Source organism: Hydractinia symbiolongicarpus, chromosome 9, assembly GCF_029227915.1.
Source record: "Hydractinia symbiolongicarpus strain clone_291-10 chromosome 9, HSymV2.1, whole genome shotgun sequence".
In the NCBI taxonomy this organism is placed as follows: domain Eukaryota; kingdom Metazoa; phylum Cnidaria; class Hydrozoa; order Anthoathecata; family Hydractiniidae; genus Hydractinia; species Hydractinia symbiolongicarpus.
Window position 1 is genome coordinate 9,008,652 of NC_079883.1, and position 20,403 is coordinate 9,029,054.

General features: G+C 40.5%; 10 non-coding genes across 10 annotated transcripts; 3 read left to right on the forward strand and 7 right to left on the reverse strand.

The window, feature by feature from the left end:
* Nucleotides 1-150: 150 nt before the first annotated feature.
* Nucleotides 151-342, reverse strand: LOC130660864 (U2 spliceosomal RNA). Its single transcript, XR_008988060.1, has one exon. It is a non-coding gene; the product is annotated as a U2 spliceosomal RNA (small nuclear RNA).
* Nucleotides 343-4,671: 4,329 nt separating this feature from the next.
* LOC130661545 (5S ribosomal RNA) lies at nt 4,672-4,790 on the forward strand. The gene has a single exon (XR_008988723.1). It is a non-coding gene; the product is annotated as a 5S ribosomal RNA (ribosomal RNA).
* A 350-nt stretch (nt 4,791-5,140) lies between these two features.
* On the reverse strand, nt 5,141-5,305 carry LOC130659813 (U1 spliceosomal RNA). Its single transcript, XR_008987016.1, has one exon. It is a non-coding gene; the product is annotated as a U1 spliceosomal RNA (small nuclear RNA).
* A 185-nt stretch (nt 5,306-5,490) lies between these two features.
* LOC130660866 (U2 spliceosomal RNA) lies at nt 5,491-5,682 on the reverse strand. Its single transcript, XR_008988062.1, has one exon. It is a non-coding gene; the product is annotated as a U2 spliceosomal RNA (small nuclear RNA).
* A 4,865-nt stretch (nt 5,683-10,547) lies between these two features.
* On the forward strand, nt 10,548-10,666 carry LOC130661546 (5S ribosomal RNA). Its single transcript, XR_008988724.1, has one exon. It is a non-coding gene; the product is annotated as a 5S ribosomal RNA (ribosomal RNA).
* A 350-nt stretch (nt 10,667-11,016) lies between these two features.
* On the reverse strand, nt 11,017-11,181 carry LOC130659814 (U1 spliceosomal RNA). Its single transcript, XR_008987017.1, has one exon. It is a non-coding gene; the product is annotated as a U1 spliceosomal RNA (small nuclear RNA).
* A 185-nt stretch (nt 11,182-11,366) lies between these two features.
* Nucleotides 11,367-11,558, reverse strand: LOC130660867 (U2 spliceosomal RNA). The gene has a single exon (XR_008988063.1). It is a non-coding gene; the product is annotated as a U2 spliceosomal RNA (small nuclear RNA).
* Nucleotides 11,559-16,423: 4,865 nt separating this feature from the next.
* On the forward strand, nt 16,424-16,542 carry LOC130661547 (5S ribosomal RNA). Its single transcript, XR_008988725.1, has one exon. It is a non-coding gene; the product is annotated as a 5S ribosomal RNA (ribosomal RNA).
* A 350-nt stretch (nt 16,543-16,892) lies between these two features.
* Nucleotides 16,893-17,057, reverse strand: LOC130659815 (U1 spliceosomal RNA). The gene has a single exon (XR_008987018.1). It is a non-coding gene; the product is annotated as a U1 spliceosomal RNA (small nuclear RNA).
* Nucleotides 17,058-17,242: 185 nt separating this feature from the next.
* On the reverse strand, nt 17,243-17,434 carry LOC130660868 (U2 spliceosomal RNA). The gene has a single exon (XR_008988065.1). It is a non-coding gene; the product is annotated as a U2 spliceosomal RNA (small nuclear RNA).
* Nucleotides 17,435-20,403: the final 2,969 nt, after the last annotated feature.

Below are 20,403 nucleotides of genomic sequence, written 5' to 3' on the forward strand. Positions count from 1 at the left end.
CAAAGTTTGTTAATGCTTGTGGCTTGAGTGTGTTATAAACTGCCGTGTCGCGGGGCATAGGCTGTATTCTCCCCCAGTGTACGCGTTTTGTTCCCGCCGTAGACTATGCAGAGTGCCGTCGGAAAGAGGACTGCTATTATTCTTTTATTGCTTATGTGGGCCGCCATCGGTAATAGTGCAACACCAAGGCAACCCGTGGTCACGGCGTGAATGAATCCACCTCCATGACCCAAGGCCAAAAATCAGATTAATATACTGACCATTCAGAGAATGGCCTACCAGATATTAAACTGATAAGAACAGATACTACACTTGATCTTAGCCATTAGGCCGAGAAGCGATAAAGAACAAGCGTTGCCATGATAGGCATCGTCCACACACCGTAACTGCTTGTGGAGCATGTCACGTTACTGTAAAGCTTACAACTGTCACCGCGTACGGATGGACGGCGACATAGTAAAAATCACGGCTGTTGATTTAGCCGTAGGATGGAGAGCGACTGTAGCGAGTGGATGGTAACTTACATGAATGCTAACAAAGGCGACGATACTAAGTGCGTGATATTACTTTCCAATATGACTGCGTACATTCCGTTTATCAACGCATTACGCCAGAACGTGCGCGCGCGTTACACAGTAGACCATGCAGCCGAAATGCGACAGTGCGACCCTGCCAGGAGTCGAACCTGGAATCCCCTGATTCGTAGTCAGATGCCTTATCCATTGGGCCACAGGGCGATGCTTATGACTTCGCCCCATCGTTATTTTGGCTTGCGCATTCGTTTTACTTACGACAGAATTCTTCGTGTTTGTAGCCATGAAAGAAAGGGACTTCTGTGAGTGAATTTTTTTACTGTGGTCTAATAAAAAAGTCGAAACGCAGTGCCCAATATATGAATTGCTCCTAATAGCCGGAAACAGGCCGTGTCGATGATGTAGGCCGACATACGCAACGCAAACCAAAGAACGCTTTATGAAAATCCTAACACGGGCGCGGAAGAAGCCCAAATTAACAGAGTAGATGTAATGCTGAAGACCTCAAACTCCAGCAGCTTCTCTTTCAGACTATTGCGTCGTGCTACAAATAAAAATTAACATGCTTTCGCATAGTCGCGGCTCCCAAAACGGACATTATACGATGTACAGAAACACACATTTCTGTTTTCGCGCCAAATCAATTCCCGGGAGTGGTACTTTTACGTCCGCATACTTCGCACCGTCTTAAATTATATCTCATTTACACGGTAATGTTTAGTATACTTCTACTGTGATAACAAGCATCGTTTATCGTTGGATTGTTGTAAGAAAACATTAAAAATGAGTGAAGCAGCTTCTCCAAAGAAAATCGCACCCAAGAAGAAACCTGCTGCAAAGAAGACAGCTGATCACCCTAAATATGTGGACATGATCAAGGCTGCTATCGCTACCCTAAAGGAACGCGGTGGTTCATCTCGCCAAGCTATTACAAAATATATTCATGCAAATTACAAAGTTGCTGAAAACTCAGATCATCATCTGAAAATGGCTCTTAAACGAGGAGTAACATCAGGCGATTTGATTCAAACTAAAGGCACTGGTGCTTCTGGATCATTCAAGCTAGGTCAGGTAAAAAAAGAAAAACCTAAGAAAAAGGCCGCAGCAAAAAAGCCAACGGCAAAGAAGCCTACTGCAAAGAAAAGTACACCAAAAAAGAAGCCAGCAAAGAAGAGCACGCCAAAGAAAGCAGCAAAGAAGCCTGCCACAAAGAAAGCCTCGGCTAAGAAACCAGCAGCTAAGAAACCCACAAAGAAGCCTGTTGCTAAAAAACCTGCAGCAAAGAAGGTCAAAAAGACTCCCAAAAAGGCAGCAAAGAAGACCGCAAAAAAATAATTTGTGTGTATCTGGCTATTACATTAACAAACGGCTATTTTTATAGCCACACATTTACAAAAAAACATTATCTTGGTACAAAGTTAAACTTGTTTAAGTCACTTAAACAGTTAAAAAAGAGTAATTTTAAGATTAGATTCCCTAAGTTTAAGTATTTTCGTTTTTAAATTTCTTATTTTCTTGCTTTTACTTTTCTTGCCCTTCATATTTTTAACATTGTCAAACTTTATGTAGCATAAAATTTTTATGTAGCATAAAATTTAAACAGAAAGCAGAACAAAGTTTGATATAAAAAGCTAGCCGTAATATTTTTTATGGATGTGTGGCTATAAAAATAGCCGTTTTTTGTTTGGTAAGATGCTTAGGCACGTTCCCCACGAATTCTTCTTGCCAACTGGATGTCTTTAGGCATGATTGTAACTCGTTTTGCGTGAATGGCACACAAGTTAGTATCCTCGAACAAGCCAACAAGGTACGCTTCAGAAGCCTCTTGCAGAGCCATAACGGCTGTGCTCTGGAATCGCAGATCTGTTTTGAAGTCCTGAGCAATTTCTCGCACAAGACGCTGGAAAGGCAACTTGCGGATCAAGAGCTCGGTTGACTTCTGGTATCTTCTGATTTCTCTGAGAGCAACTGTACCAGGTCTGTAACGATGTGGTTTTTTCACTCCTCCAGTAGCTGGTGCGCTTTTCCTCGCAGCTTTAGTGGCGAGTTGTTTTCGTGGAGCCTTTCCTCCAGTAGATTTACGTGCAGTTTGCTTTGTACGAGCCATATTTTAAGAAGTCGATGTAGTACGGATACACAAGACGGTCTAAAATGCACTATCGCGCCAAAGTTTTATTTCTCATATTGATTGACAGCTAAGGTTCAAAACAAACCATTTGATTGGTGCTAAGAAAGTAATTTCTGATTGGCTGCATAATGACATTACGCTCATTACTTTAACATTTTTATAAAATCTGTGTTTTTTGGCTACGGGAAAACGGCTGTATCTTCTGATACACAAAAGCTTTTGACTTTTTTTTTTTTTAGTAAGTAGCAGAAGGTTTGGCGAATTCCAACGATGCCAAATTTATTGCCTTACTGAAACATTAAGACCACGAATTTTTAAAAAAACTACAGTTTTACTTAAAAAAATGTACAAAATGTTCGGAACATTTTGTAATGACGCAACTCTATTGGTTAATTAGGGTGTTTCCACGAGCAGTAGGTAATTTTATGGCCTCTTTTTAAAGCTGTCTGAATTCTGTTAACTCAAACGTTGTTTTTGTACTCGTTCTGTACGCAACTATATCAATATGTCTGGACGCGGAAAAGGAGGTAAAGGATTGGGAAAAGGAGGTGCTAAACGTCACCGAAAAATTCTTCGTGATAACATTCAGGGAATCACAAAACCTGCTATTCGACGTCTTGCTCGACGAGGTGGTGTCAAACGTATCTCTGGCCTTATCTATGAGGAAACCAGAGGTGTACTGAAGGTTTTCTTAGAGAATGTTATTCGTGATGCTGTAACCTACACAGAGCACGCTAAACGCAAGACCGTTACCGCTATGGATGTTGTTTATGCCTTAAAACGTCAAGGAAGAACTCTTTACGGATTCGGAGGTTAAGCGTTGTCATTGCTCAACAAAAACGGCTATTTTTATAGCCACAAATCTTTTAAAACATTACTTTGTGCACGCTTCCAAATTACACAATGTGTAAAGTCTTGTCACAGTTACATTTATTGCTATACGATACTATGTCATATATGACACAAAAAAAATTTAGAAATACTTTGTAGGGTTAATTTGCCTGGGAGTGTTTCCGTGAAAAGCTGGGTTAAGTTAAATGTAAGCAATAACATGGATCAATGTACTTGTCTTTTCTGCAAGTACAGCTAATAATACGTATGAAAAGTGAAGCTAATCCACACACACACATGGGGAAGTATTTTAAATGTAGGCTAGTGTTCTTAAGCACATTATTTAGAAGTTTTATTAACTGCAAGTCAAAACTTTTTGTTTATAAGTAAAAAAATCGGATCGAATTCGATCCGAAAACGCCGATACGCAATTTAATTGGTTAAAAAAAAAATCTTTTGTTTAATACTTAATTATGATTGGTTAAAAAAACATGATTTCGATCCTATTTTTATGATGAAAAAACGAGTAAAGTTTATTTCGTTAACACTTACGTTAAATATTCGTACGTTTTTGTATTAACTTACAAATCAAATCGCAGTTATGTCTGGACGTGGAAAAGGTGGAAAAGCTAAGGCTAAAGCCAAGACAAGATCCTCAAGAGCTGGACTTCAATTTCCAGTCGGTAGAGTGCATAGATTCCTTCGTAGAGGGCACTATGCTAACCGAATTGGATCTGGAGCACCAGTTTACTTAGCAGCCGTCTTGGAATATTTATCTGCTGAGATATTGGAGTTGGCTGGTAACGCAGCAAGAGACAACAAAAAAGCTAGGATTATTCCAAGACATTTACAATTGGCTGTTCGTAATGATGAAGAATTAAACAAACTTTTGAGCGGTGTAACCATTGCAGCTGGTGGTGTTTTGCCAAACATTCAAGCTGTCTTACTCCCAAAGAAGAACGACAAAGGACAGAAGAAGTAAACCGCTACACTCAGAAAACAACGGCTATTTTTATAGCCACACATCTTTAAAAAAACATTGTTTTTTTCACAAAACTATAACCTTAAAGTCTAATAGATAATCCATGCATACGCCTTGTCCTAAGTAACTCAAAGAAATTAAATAAAAAAATTTGATCACAACGTCAAAATAAATTGCACGTATTTGCCCCTACTAATGTCTACGGCCATACCACGATGAACACACCCGTTCTCGTCTGATCACGGAAGTTAAGCATCGTCGGGCCGGGATAGTACTTGGATGGGGGACCGCCTGGGAACTCCCGGTGTCGTAGGCTTTTCATTTTCATTTGTTGCCTTTTCATTTCAATGGTGCTGTGATATATTTCTTGTTATAACAATTAAGGAACGTGGCGGTTGTTGAAAGTGTTTCCTATGACATTTTCCTACGACATTTTCAGGTGATAGTACGAGAAAAAAGAGCTTTCAAATGCATACAAACTCGATCTATTGCCGATCATCCAATAACCCTGACGGAATGGCAAATAAAATAAAATTCCGCCGCCTTCCGAGGACTTATATCGCAATCACGTTTCGTAACAGCCAAGCGAGGTTTTACCTTAGCGTTTAAGTCACCACCGACATTTGGCCGCGCAACTTTTCTAAGCTCATTCATTTTGACTTAAGGAGGGGGCGAGCGCGGACGCAGGCCCCCACTACCAGAAATTGTACGGTCGAGTTACTGACGTTTGCAGTAATCGCAGAGGTCAGCCCAAGCGTAGTGCAATGCAAGAGCCTCACTCTGGAAGAAAACCCTCATTGATCAGTCTTTACTTCCCCGTCAGGTAAGTATGAGTTGGAACTGCACCGTAGCATGAGGGTACCCTTCAAAGTTTGTTAATGCTTGTGGCTTGAGTGTGTTATAAACTGCCGTGTCGCGGGGCATAGGCTGTATTCTCCCCCAGTGTACGCGTTTTGTTCCCGCCGTAGACTATGCAGAGTGCCGTCGGAAAGAGGACTGCTATTATTCTTTTATTGCTTATGTGGGCCGCCATCGGTAATAGTGCAACACCAAGGCAACCCGTGGTCACGGCGTGAATGAATCCACCTCCATGACCCAAGGCCAAAAATCAGATTAATATACTGACCATTCAGAGAATGGCCTACCAGATATTAAACTGATAAGAACAGATACTACACTTGATCTTAGCCATTAGGCCGAGAAGCGATAAAGAACAAGCGTTGCCATGATAGGCATCGTCCACACACCGTAACTGCTTGTGGAGCATGTCACGTTACTGTAAAGCTTACAACTGTCACCGCGTACGGATGGACGGCGACATAGTAAAAATCACGGCTGTTGATTTAGCCGTAGGATGGAGAGCGACTGTAGCGAGTGGATGGTAACTTACATGAATGCTAACAAAGGCGACGATACTAAGTGCGTGATATTACTTTCCAATATGACTGCGTACATTCCGTTTATCAACGCATTACGCCAGAACGTGCGCGCGCGTTACACAGTAGACCATGCAGCCGAAATGCGACAGTGCGACCCTGCCAGGAGTCGAACCTGGAATCCCCTGATTCGTAGTCAGATGCCTTATCCATTGGGCCACAGGGCGATGCTTATGACTTCGCCCCATCGTTATTTTGGCTTGCGCATTCGTTTTACTTACGACAGAATTCTTCGTGTTTGTAGCCATGAAAGAAAGGGACTTCTGTGAGTGAATTTTTTTACTGTGGTCTAATAAAAAAGTCGAAACGCAGTGCCCAATATATGAATTGCTCCTAATAGCCGGAAACAGGCCGTGTCGATGATGTAGGCCGACATACGCAACGCAAACCAAAGAACGCTTTATGAAAATCCTAACACGGGCGCGGAAGAAGCCCAAATTAACAGAGTAGATGTAATGCTGAAGACCTCAAACTCCAGCAGCTTCTCTTTCAGACTATTGCGTCGTGCTACAAATAAAAATTAACATGCTTTCGCATAGTCGCGGCTCCCAAAACGGACATTATACGATGTACAGAAACACACATTTCTGTTTTCGCGCCAAATCAATTCCCGGGAGTGGTACTTTTACGTCCGCATACTTCGCACCGTCTTAAATTATATCTCATTTACACGGTAATGTTTAGTATACTTCTACTGTGATAACAAGCATCGTTTATCGTTGGATTGTTGTAAGAAAACATTAAAAATGAGTGAAGCAGCTTCTCCAAAGAAAATCGCACCCAAGAAGAAACCTGCTGCAAAGAAGACAGCTGATCACCCTAAATATGTGGACATGATCAAGGCTGCTATCGCTACCCTAAAGGAACGCGGTGGTTCATCTCGCCAAGCTATTACAAAATATATTCATGCAAATTACAAAGTTGCTGAAAACTCAGATCATCATCTGAAAATGGCTCTTAAACGAGGAGTAACATCAGGCGATTTGATTCAAACTAAAGGCACTGGTGCTTCTGGATCATTCAAGCTAGGTCAGGTAAAAAAAGAAAAACCTAAGAAAAAGGCCGCAGCAAAAAAGCCAACGGCAAAGAAGCCTACTGCAAAGAAAAGTACACCAAAAAAGAAGCCAGCAAAGAAGAGCACGCCAAAGAAAGCAGCAAAGAAGCCTGCCACAAAGAAAGCCTCGGCTAAGAAACCAGCAGCTAAGAAACCCACAAAGAAGCCTGTTGCTAAAAAACCTGCAGCAAAGAAGGTCAAAAAGACTCCCAAAAAGGCAGCAAAGAAGACCGCAAAAAAATAATTTGTGTGTATCTGGCTATTACATTAACAAACGGCTATTTTTATAGCCACACATTTACAAAAAAACATTATCTTGGTACAAAGTTAAACTTGTTTAAGTCACTTAAACAGTTAAAAAAGAGTAATTTTAAGATTAGATTCCCTAAGTTTAAGTATTTTCGTTTTTAAATTTCTTATTTTCTTGCTTTTACTTTTCTTGCCCTTCATATTTTTAACATTGTCAAACTTTATGTAGCATAAAATTTTTATGTAGCATAAAATTTAAACAGAAAGCAGAACAAAGTTTGATATAAAAAGCTAGCCGTAATATTTTTTATGGATGTGTGGCTATAAAAATAGCCGTTTTTTGTTTGGTAAGATGCTTAGGCACGTTCCCCACGAATTCTTCTTGCCAACTGGATGTCTTTAGGCATGATTGTAACTCGTTTTGCGTGAATGGCACACAAGTTAGTATCCTCGAACAAGCCAACAAGGTACGCTTCAGAAGCCTCTTGCAGAGCCATAACGGCTGTGCTCTGGAATCGCAGATCTGTTTTGAAGTCCTGAGCAATTTCTCGCACAAGACGCTGGAAAGGCAACTTGCGGATCAAGAGCTCGGTTGACTTCTGGTATCTTCTGATTTCTCTGAGAGCAACTGTACCAGGTCTGTAACGATGTGGTTTTTTCACTCCTCCAGTAGCTGGTGCGCTTTTCCTCGCAGCTTTAGTGGCGAGTTGTTTTCGTGGAGCCTTTCCTCCAGTAGATTTACGTGCAGTTTGCTTTGTACGAGCCATATTTTAAGAAGTCGATGTAGTACGGATACACAAGACGGTCTAAAATGCACTATCGCGCCAAAGTTTTATTTCTCATATTGATTGACAGCTAAGGTTCAAAACAAACCATTTGATTGGTGCTAAGAAAGTAATTTCTGATTGGCTGCATAATGACATTACGCTCATTACTTTAACATTTTTATAAAATCTGTGTTTTTTGGCTACGGGAAAACGGCTGTATCTTCTGATACACAAAAGCTTTTGACTTTTTTTTTTTTTAGTAAGTAGCAGAAGGTTTGGCGAATTCCAACGATGCCAAATTTATTGCCTTACTGAAACATTAAGACCACGAATTTTTAAAAAAACTACAGTTTTACTTAAAAAAATGTACAAAATGTTCGGAACATTTTGTAATGACGCAACTCTATTGGTTAATTAGGGTGTTTCCACGAGCAGTAGGTAATTTTATGGCCTCTTTTTAAAGCTGTCTGAATTCTGTTAACTCAAACGTTGTTTTTGTACTCGTTCTGTACGCAACTATATCAATATGTCTGGACGCGGAAAAGGAGGTAAAGGATTGGGAAAAGGAGGTGCTAAACGTCACCGAAAAATTCTTCGTGATAACATTCAGGGAATCACAAAACCTGCTATTCGACGTCTTGCTCGACGAGGTGGTGTCAAACGTATCTCTGGCCTTATCTATGAGGAAACCAGAGGTGTACTGAAGGTTTTCTTAGAGAATGTTATTCGTGATGCTGTAACCTACACAGAGCACGCTAAACGCAAGACCGTTACCGCTATGGATGTTGTTTATGCCTTAAAACGTCAAGGAAGAACTCTTTACGGATTCGGAGGTTAAGCGTTGTCATTGCTCAACAAAAACGGCTATTTTTATAGCCACAAATCTTTTAAAACATTACTTTGTGCACGCTTCCAAATTACACAATGTGTAAAGTCTTGTCACAGTTACATTTATTGCTATACGATACTATGTCATATATGACACAAAAAAAATTTAGAAATACTTTGTAGGGTTAATTTGCCTGGGAGTGTTTCCGTGAAAAGCTGGGTTAAGTTAAATGTAAGCAATAACATGGATCAATGTACTTGTCTTTTCTGCAAGTACAGCTAATAATACGTATGAAAAGTGAAGCTAATCCACACACACACATGGGGAAGTATTTTAAATGTAGGCTAGTGTTCTTAAGCACATTATTTAGAAGTTTTATTAACTTCGGTTAACTTGTAGTGACGCCAAGTAAATGTTTTTTTAAAGATGTGTGGTCTTAAAAAAGACCGTTTGTGTTTGGTAGACGTTGGTTTACTTGCTGCTTGTGTATTTTGTGACGGCTTTTGTTCCTTCACTGACTGCGTGTTTTGCAAGTTCTCCAGGCAAGAGAAGACGTACTGCGGTTTGAATTTCACGAGAAGAGATGGTCGACTTTTTGTTTTGAAGAGCCAAACGCGAAGCTTCGGAAGCAATGCGCTCAAAGATGTCGTTGACAAATGAGTTCATGATGCTCATAGCTTTGCTTGAAACTCCGACATCTGGGTGAACTTGTTTCAAAACATTGTAGATGTAAATAGCATAACTTTCCTTTCTCTTTCTCTTGCGTTTCTTTTCACCAGTTCCACCAATCTTTCCTCCTTTTTTGCCGGCTCTTTTTTCACCTTTCTTGGCTACTTTAGGTGCCTGTTTTCCTCCTTTAGCTGCTGCGTCAGACATGGTTAAAAATTTTTGCTACTTAACTTGTAAATAAGCATTAAACTGCAAGTCAAAACTTTTTGTTTATAAGTAAAAAAATCGGATCGAATTCGATCCGAAAACGCCGATACGCAATTTAATTGGTTAAAAAAAAAATCTTTTGTTTAATACTTAATTATGATTGGTTAAAAAAACATGATTTCGATCCTATTTTTATGATGAAAAAACGAGTAAAGTTTATTTCGTTAACACTTACGTTAAATATTCGTACGTTTTTGTATTAACTTACAAATCAAATCGCAGTTATGTCTGGACGTGGAAAAGGTGGAAAAGCTAAGGCTAAAGCCAAGACAAGATCCTCAAGAGCTGGACTTCAATTTCCAGTCGGTAGAGTGCATAGATTCCTTCGTAGAGGGCACTATGCTAACCGAATTGGATCTGGAGCACCAGTTTACTTAGCAGCCGTCTTGGAATATTTATCTGCTGAGATATTGGAGTTGGCTGGTAACGCAGCAAGAGACAACAAAAAAGCTAGGATTATTCCAAGACATTTACAATTGGCTGTTCGTAATGATGAAGAATTAAACAAACTTTTGAGCGGTGTAACCATTGCAGCTGGTGGTGTTTTGCCAAACATTCAAGCTGTCTTACTCCCAAAGAAGAACGACAAAGGACAGAAGAAGTAAACCGCTACACTCAGAAAACAACGGCTATTTTTATAGCCACACATCTTTAAAAAAACATTGTTTTTTTCACAAAACTATAACCTTAAAGTCTAATAGATAATCCATGCATACGCCTTGTCCTAAGTAACTCAAAGAAATTAAATAAAAAAATTTGATCACAACGTCAAAATAAATTGCACGTATTTGCCCCTACTAATGTCTACGGCCATACCACGATGAACACACCCGTTCTCGTCTGATCACGGAAGTTAAGCATCGTCGGGCCGGGATAGTACTTGGATGGGGGACCGCCTGGGAACTCCCGGTGTCGTAGGCTTTTCATTTTCATTTGTTGCCTTTTCATTTCAATGGTGCTGTGATATATTTCTTGTTATAACAATTAAGGAACGTGGCGGTTGTTGAAAGTGTTTCCTATGACATTTTCCTACGACATTTTCAGGTGATAGTACGAGAAAAAAGAGCTTTCAAATGCATACAAACTCGATCTATTGCCGATCATCCAATAACCCTGACGGAATGGCAAATAAAATAAAATTCCGCCGCCTTCCGAGGACTTATATCGCAATCACGTTTCGTAACAGCCAAGCGAGGTTTTACCTTAGCGTTTAAGTCACCACCGACATTTGGCCGCGCAACTTTTCTAAGCTCATTCATTTTGACTTAAGGAGGGGGCGAGCGCGGACGCAGGCCCCCACTACCAGAAATTGTACGGTCGAGTTACTGACGTTTGCAGTAATCGCAGAGGTCAGCCCAAGCGTAGTGCAATGCAAGAGCCTCACTCTGGAAGAAAACCCTCATTGATCAGTCTTTACTTCCCCGTCAGGTAAGTATGAGTTGGAACTGCACCGTAGCATGAGGGTACCCTTCAAAGTTTGTTAATGCTTGTGGCTTGAGTGTGTTATAAACTGCCGTGTCGCGGGGCATAGGCTGTATTCTCCCCCAGTGTACGCGTTTTGTTCCCGCCGTAGACTATGCAGAGTGCCGTCGGAAAGAGGACTGCTATTATTCTTTTATTGCTTATGTGGGCCGCCATCGGTAATAGTGCAACACCAAGGCAACCCGTGGTCACGGCGTGAATGAATCCACCTCCATGACCCAAGGCCAAAAATCAGATTAATATACTGACCATTCAGAGAATGGCCTACCAGATATTAAACTGATAAGAACAGATACTACACTTGATCTTAGCCATTAGGCCGAGAAGCGATAAAGAACAAGCGTTGCCATGATAGGCATCGTCCACACACCGTAACTGCTTGTGGAGCATGTCACGTTACTGTAAAGCTTACAACTGTCACCGCGTACGGATGGACGGCGACATAGTAAAAATCACGGCTGTTGATTTAGCCGTAGGATGGAGAGCGACTGTAGCGAGTGGATGGTAACTTACATGAATGCTAACAAAGGCGACGATACTAAGTGCGTGATATTACTTTCCAATATGACTGCGTACATTCCGTTTATCAACGCATTACGCCAGAACGTGCGCGCGCGTTACACAGTAGACCATGCAGCCGAAATGCGACAGTGCGACCCTGCCAGGAGTCGAACCTGGAATCCCCTGATTCGTAGTCAGATGCCTTATCCATTGGGCCACAGGGCGATGCTTATGACTTCGCCCCATCGTTATTTTGGCTTGCGCATTCGTTTTACTTACGACAGAATTCTTCGTGTTTGTAGCCATGAAAGAAAGGGACTTCTGTGAGTGAATTTTTTTACTGTGGTCTAATAAAAAAGTCGAAACGCAGTGCCCAATATATGAATTGCTCCTAATAGCCGGAAACAGGCCGTGTCGATGATGTAGGCCGACATACGCAACGCAAACCAAAGAACGCTTTATGAAAATCCTAACACGGGCGCGGAAGAAGCCCAAATTAACAGAGTAGATGTAATGCTGAAGACCTCAAACTCCAGCAGCTTCTCTTTCAGACTATTGCGTCGTGCTACAAATAAAAATTAACATGCTTTCGCATAGTCGCGGCTCCCAAAACGGACATTATACGATGTACAGAAACACACATTTCTGTTTTCGCGCCAAATCAATTCCCGGGAGTGGTACTTTTACGTCCGCATACTTCGCACCGTCTTAAATTATATCTCATTTACACGGTAATGTTTAGTATACTTCTACTGTGATAACAAGCATCGTTTATCGTTGGATTGTTGTAAGAAAACATTAAAAATGAGTGAAGCAGCTTCTCCAAAGAAAATCGCACCCAAGAAGAAACCTGCTGCAAAGAAGACAGCTGATCACCCTAAATATGTGGACATGATCAAGGCTGCTATCGCTACCCTAAAGGAACGCGGTGGTTCATCTCGCCAAGCTATTACAAAATATATTCATGCAAATTACAAAGTTGCTGAAAACTCAGATCATCATCTGAAAATGGCTCTTAAACGAGGAGTAACATCAGGCGATTTGATTCAAACTAAAGGCACTGGTGCTTCTGGATCATTCAAGCTAGGTCAGGTAAAAAAAGAAAAACCTAAGAAAAAGGCCGCAGCAAAAAAGCCAACGGCAAAGAAGCCTACTGCAAAGAAAAGTACACCAAAAAAGAAGCCAGCAAAGAAGAGCACGCCAAAGAAAGCAGCAAAGAAGCCTGCCACAAAGAAAGCCTCGGCTAAGAAACCAGCAGCTAAGAAACCCACAAAGAAGCCTGTTGCTAAAAAACCTGCAGCAAAGAAGGTCAAAAAGACTCCCAAAAAGGCAGCAAAGAAGACCGCAAAAAAATAATTTGTGTGTATCTGGCTATTACATTAACAAACGGCTATTTTTATAGCCACACATTTACAAAAAAACATTATCTTGGTACAAAGTTAAACTTGTTTAAGTCACTTAAACAGTTAAAAAAGAGTAATTTTAAGATTAGATTCCCTAAGTTTAAGTATTTTCGTTTTTAAATTTCTTATTTTCTTGCTTTTACTTTTCTTGCCCTTCATATTTTTAACATTGTCAAACTTTATGTAGCATAAAATTTTTATGTAGCATAAAATTTAAACAGAAAGCAGAACAAAGTTTGATATAAAAAGCTAGCCGTAATATTTTTTATGGATGTGTGGCTATAAAAATAGCCGTTTTTTGTTTGGTAAGATGCTTAGGCACGTTCCCCACGAATTCTTCTTGCCAACTGGATGTCTTTAGGCATGATTGTAACTCGTTTTGCGTGAATGGCACACAAGTTAGTATCCTCGAACAAGCCAACAAGGTACGCTTCAGAAGCCTCTTGCAGAGCCATAACGGCTGTGCTCTGGAATCGCAGATCTGTTTTGAAGTCCTGAGCAATTTCTCGCACAAGACGCTGGAAAGGCAACTTGCGGATCAAGAGCTCGGTTGACTTCTGGTATCTTCTGATTTCTCTGAGAGCAACTGTACCAGGTCTGTAACGATGTGGTTTTTTCACTCCTCCAGTAGCTGGTGCGCTTTTCCTCGCAGCTTTAGTGGCGAGTTGTTTTCGTGGAGCCTTTCCTCCAGTAGATTTACGTGCAGTTTGCTTTGTACGAGCCATATTTTAAGAAGTCGATGTAGTACGGATACACAAGACGGTCTAAAATGCACTATCGCGCCAAAGTTTTATTTCTCATATTGATTGACAGCTAAGGTTCAAAACAAACCATTTGATTGGTGCTAAGAAAGTAATTTCTGATTGGCTGCATAATGACATTACGCTCATTACTTTAACATTTTTATAAAATCTGTGTTTTTTGGCTACGGGAAAACGGCTGTATCTTCTGATACACAAAAGCTTTTGACTTTTTTTTTTTTTAGTAAGTAGCAGAAGGTTTGGCGAATTCCAACGATGCCAAATTTATTGCCTTACTGAAACATTAAGACCACGAATTTTTAAAAAAACTACAGTTTTACTTAAAAAAATGTACAAAATGTTCGGAACATTTTGTAATGACGCAACTCTATTGGTTAATTAGGGTGTTTCCACGAGCAGTAGGTAATTTTATGGCCTCTTTTTAAAGCTGTCTGAATTCTGTTAACTCAAACGTTGTTTTTGTACTCGTTCTGTACGCAACTATATCAATATGTCTGGACGCGGAAAAGGAGGTAAAGGATTGGGAAAAGGAGGTGCTAAACGTCACCGAAAAATTCTTCGTGATAACATTCAGGGAATCACAAAACCTGCTATTCGACGTCTTGCTCGACGAGGTGGTGTCAAACGTATCTCTGGCCTTATCTATGAGGAAACCAGAGGTGTACTGAAGGTTTTCTTAGAGAATGTTATTCGTGATGCTGTAACCTACACAGAGCACGCTAAACGCAAGACCGTTACCGCTATGGATGTTGTTTATGCCTTAAAACGTCAAGGAAGAACTCTTTACGGATTCGGAGGTTAAGCGTTGTCATTGCTCAACAAAAACGGCTATTTTTATAGCCACAAATCTTTTAAAACATTACTTTGTGCACGCTTCCAAATTACACAATGTGTAAAGTCTTGTCACAGTTACATTTATTGCTATACGATACTATGTCATATATGACACAAAAAAAATTTAGAAATACTTTGTAGGGTTAATTTGCCTGGGAGTGTTTCCGTGAAAAGCTGGGTTAAGTTAAATGTAAGCAATAACATGGATCAATGTACTTGTCTTTTCTGCAAGTACAGCTAATAATACGTATGAAAAGTGAAGCTAATCCACACACACACATGGGGAAGTATTTTAAATGTAGGCTAGTGTTCTTAAGCACATTATTTAGAAGTTTTATTAACTTCGGTTAACTTGTAGTGACGCCAAGTAAATGTTTTTTTAAAGATGTGTGGTCTTAAAAAAGACCGTTTGTGTTTGGTAGACGTTGGTTTACTTGCTGCTTGTGTATTTTGTGACGGCTTTTGTTCCTTCACTGACTGCGTGTTTTGCAAGTTCTCCAGGCAAGAGAAGACGTACTGCGGTTTGAATTTCACGAGAAGAGATGGTCGACTTTTTGTTTTGAAGAGCCAAACGCGAAGCTTCGGAAGCAATGCGCTCAAAGATGTCGTTGACAAATGAGTTCATGGTGCTCATAGCTTTGCTTGAAACTCCGACATCTGGGTGAACTTGTTTCAAAACATTGTAGATGTAAATAGCATAACTTTCCTTTCTCTTTCTCTTGCGTTTCTTTTCACCAGTTCCACCAATCTTTCCTCCTTTTTTGCCGGCTCTTTTTTCACCTTTCTTGGCTACTTTAGGTGCCTGTTTTCCTCCTTTAGCTGCTGCGTCAGACATGGTTAAAAATTTTTGCTACTTAACTTGTAAATAAGCATTAAACTGCAAGTCAAAACTTTTTGTTTATAAGTAAAAAAATCGGATCGAATTCGATCCGAAAACGCCGATACGCAATTTAATTGGTTAAAAAAAAAATCTTTTGTTTAATACTTAATTATGATTGGTTAAAAAAACATGATTTCGATCCTATTTTTATGATGAAAAAACGAGTAAAGTTTATTTCGTTAACACTTACGTTAAATATTCGTACGTTTTTGTATTAACTTACAAATCAAATCGCAGTTATGTCTGGACGTGGAAAAGGTGGAAAAGCTAAGGCTAAAGCCAAGACAAGATCCTCAAGAGCTGGACTTCAATTTCCAGTCGGTAGAGTGCATAGATTCCTTCGTAGAGGGCACTATGCTAACCGAATTGGATCTGGAGCACCAGTTTACTTAGCAGCCGTCTTGGAATATTTATCTGCTGAGATATTGGAGTTGGCTGGTAACGCAGCAAGAGACAACAAAAAAGCTAGGATTATTCCAAGACATTTACAATTGGCTGTTCGTAATGATGAAGAATTAAACAAACTTTTGAGCGGTGTAACCATTGCAGCTGGTGGTGTTTTGCCAAACATTCAAGCTGTCTTACTCCCAAAGAAGAACGACAAAGGACAGAAGAAGTAAACCGCTACACTCAGAAAACAACGGCTATTTTTATAGCCACACATCTTTAAAAAAACATTGTTTTTTTCACAAAACTATAACCTTAAAGTCTAATAGATAATCCATGCATACGCCTTGTCCTAAGTAACTCAAAGAAATTAAATAAAAAAATTTGATCACAACGTCAAAATAAATTGCACGTATTTGCCCCTACTAATGTCTACGGCCATACCACGATGAACACACCCGTTCTCGTCTGATCACGGAAGTTAAGCATCGTCGGGCCGGGATAGTACTTGGATGGGGGACCGCCTGGGAACTCCCGGTGTCGTAGGCTTTTCATTTTCATTTGTTGCCTTTTCATTTCAATGGTGCTGTGATATATTTCTTGTTATAACAATTAAGGAACGTGGCGGTTGTTGAAAGTGTTTCCTATGACATTTTCCTACGACATTTTCAGGTGATAGTACGAGAAAAAAGAGCTTTCAAATGCATACAAACTCGATCTATTGCCGATCATCCAATAACCCTGACGGAATGGCAAATAAAATAAAATTCCGCCGCCTTCCGAGGACTTATATCGCAATCACGTTTCGTAACAGCCAAGCGAGGTTTTACCTTAGCGTTTAAGTCACCACCGACATTTGGCCGCGCAACTTTTCTAAGCTCATTCATTTTGACTTAAGGAGGGGGCGAGCGCGGACGCAGGCCCCCACTACCAGAAATTGTACGGTCGAGTTACTGACGTTTGCAGTAATCGCAGAGGTCAGCCCAAGCGTAGTGCAATGCAAGAGCCTCACTCTGGAAGAAAACCCTCATTGATCAGTCTTTACTTCCCCGTCAGGTAAGTATGAGTTGGAACTGCACCGTAGCATGAGGGTACCCTTCAAAGTTTGTTAATGCTTGTGGCTTGAGTGTGTTATAAACTGCCGTGTCGCGGGGCATAGGCTGTATTCTCCCCCAGTGTACGCGTTTTGTTCCCGCCGTAGACTATGCAGAGTGCCGTCGGAAAGAGGACTGCTATTATTCTTTTATTGCTTATGTGGGCCGCCATCGGTAATAGTGCAACACCAAGGCAACCCGTGGTCACGGCGTGAATGAATCCACCTCCATGACCCAAGGCCAAAAATCAGATTAATATACTGACCATTCAGAGAATGGCCTACCAGATATTAAACTGATAAGAACAGATACTACACTTGATCTTAGCCATTAGGCCGAGAAGCGATAAAGAACAAGCGTTGCCATGATAGGCATCGTCCACACACCGTAACTGCTTGTGGAGCATGTCACGTTACTGTAAAGCTTACAACTGTCACCGCGTACGGATGGACGGCGACATAGTAAAAATCACGGCTGTTGATTTAGCCGTAGGATGGAGAGCGACTGTAGCGAGTGGATGGTAACTTACATGAATGCTAACAAAGGCGACGATACTAAGTGCGTGATATTACTTTCCAATATGACTGCGTACATTCCGTTTATCAACGCATTACGCCAGAACGTGCGCGCGCGTTACACAGTAGACCATGCAGCCGAAATGCGACAGTGCGACCCTGCCAGGAGTCGAACCTGGAATCCCCTGATTCGTAGTCAGATGCCTTATCCATTGGGCCACAGGGCGATGCTTATGACTTCGCCCCATCGTTATTTTGGCTTGCGCATTCGTTTTACTTACGACAGAATTCTTCGTGTTTGTAGCCATGAAAGAAAGGGACTTCTGTGAGTGAATTTTTTTACTGTGGTCTAATAAAAAAGTCGAAACGCAGTGCCCAATATATGAATTGCTCCTAATAGCCGGAAACAGGCCGTGTCGATGATGTAGGCCGACATACGCAACGCAAACCAAAGAACGCTTTATGAAAATCCTAACACGGGCGCGGAAGAAGCCCAAATTAACAGAGTAGATGTAATGCTGAAGACCTCAAACTCCAGCAGCTTCTCTTTCAGACTATTGCGTCGTGCTACAAATAAAAATTAACATGCTTTCGCATAGTCGCGGCTCCCAAAACGGACATTATACGATGTACAGAAACACACATTTCTGTTTTCGCGCCAAATCAATTCCCGGGAGTGGTACTTTTACGTCCGCATACTTCGCACCGTCTTAAATTATATCTCATTTACACGGTAATGTTTAGTATACTTCTACTGTGATAACAAGCATCGTTTATCGTTGGATTGTTGTAAGAAAACATTAAAAATGAGTGAAGCAGCTTCTCCAAAGAAAATCGCACCCAAGAAGAAACCTGCTGCAAAGAAGACAGCTGATCACCCTAAATATGTGGACATGATCAAGGCTGCTATCGCTACCCTAAAGGAACGCGGTGGTTCATCTCGCCAAGCTATTACAAAATATATTCATGCAAATTACAAAGTTGCTGAAAACTCAGATCATCATCTGAAAATGGCTCTTAAACGAGGAGTAACATCAGGCGATTTGATTCAAACTAAAGGCACTGGTGCTTCTGGATCATTCAAGCTAGGTCAGGTAAAAAAAGAAAAACCTAAGAAAAAGGCCGCAGCAAAAAAGCCAACGGCAAAGAAGCCTACTGCAAAGAAAAGTACACCAAAAAAGAAGCCAGCAAAGAAGAGCACGCCAAAGAAAGCAGCAAAGAAGCCTGCCACAAAGAAAGCCTCGGCTAAGAAACCAGCAGCTAAGAAACCCACAAAGAAGCCTGTTGCTAAAAAACCTGCAGCAAAGAAGGTCAAAAAGACTCCCAAAAAGGCAGCAAAGAAGACCGCAAAAAAATAATTTGTGTGTATCTGGCTATTACATTAACAAACGGCTATTTTTATAGCCACACATTTACAAAAAAACATTATCTTGGTACAAAGTTAAACTTGTTTAAGTCACTTAAACAGTTAAAAAAGAGTAATTTTAAGATTAGATTCCCTAAGTTTAAGTATTTTCGTTTTTAAATTTCTTATTTTCTTGCTTTTACTTTTCTTGCCCTTCATATTTTTAACATTGTCAAACTTTATGTAGCATAAAATTTTTATGTAGCATAAAATTTAAACAGAAAGCAGAACAAAGTTTGATATAAAAAGCTAGCCGTAATATTTTTTATGGATGTGTGGCTATAAAAATAGCCGTTTTTTGTTTGGTAAGATGCTTAGGCACGTTCCCCACGAATTCTTCTTGCCAACTGGATGTCTTTAGGCATGATTGTAACTCGTTTTGCGTGAATGGCACACAAGTTAGTATCCTCGAACAAGCCAACAAGGTACGCTTCAGAAGCCTCTTGCAGAGCCATAACGGCTGTGCTCTGGAATCGCAGATCTGTTTTGAAGTCCTGAGCAATTTCTCGCACAAGACGCTGGAAAGGCAACTTGCGGATCAAGAGCTCGGTTGACTTCTGGTATCTTCTGATTTCTCTGAGAGCAACTGTACCAGGTCTGTAACGATGTGGTTTTTTCACTCCTCCAGTAGCTGGTGCGCTTTTCCTCGCAGCTTTAGTGGCGAGTTGTTTTCGTGGAGCCTTTCCTCCAGTAGATTTACGTGCAGTTTGCTTTGTACGAGCCATATTTTAAGAAGTCGATGTAGTACGGATACACAAGACGGTCTAAAATGCACTATCGCGCCAAAGTTTTATTTCTCATATTGATTGACAGCTAAGGTTCAAAACAAACCATTTGATTGGTGCTAAGAAAGTAATTTCTGATTGGCTGCATAATGACATTACGCTCATTACTTTAACATTTTTATAAAATCTGTGTTTTTTGGCTACGGGAAAACGGCTGTATCTTCTGATACACAAAAGCTTTTGACTTTTTTTTTTTTTAGTAAGTAGCAGAAGGTTTGGCGAATTCCAACGATGCCAAATTTATTGCCTTACTGAAACATTAAGACCACGAATTTTTAAAAAAACTACAGTTTTACTTAAAAAAATGTACAAAATGTTCGGAACATTTTGTAATGACGCAACTCTATTGGTTAATTAGGGTGTTTCCACGAGCAGTAGGTAATTTTATGGCCTCTTTTTAAAGCTGTCTGAATTCTGTTAACTCAAACGTTGTTTTTGTACTCGTTCTGTACGCAACTATATCAATATGTCTGGACGCGGAAAAGGAGGTAAAGGATTGGGAAAAGGAGGTGCTAAACGTCACCGAAAAATTCTTCGTGATAACATTCAGGGAATCACAAAACCTGCTATTCGACGTCTTGCTCGACGAGGTGGTGTCAAACGTATCTCTG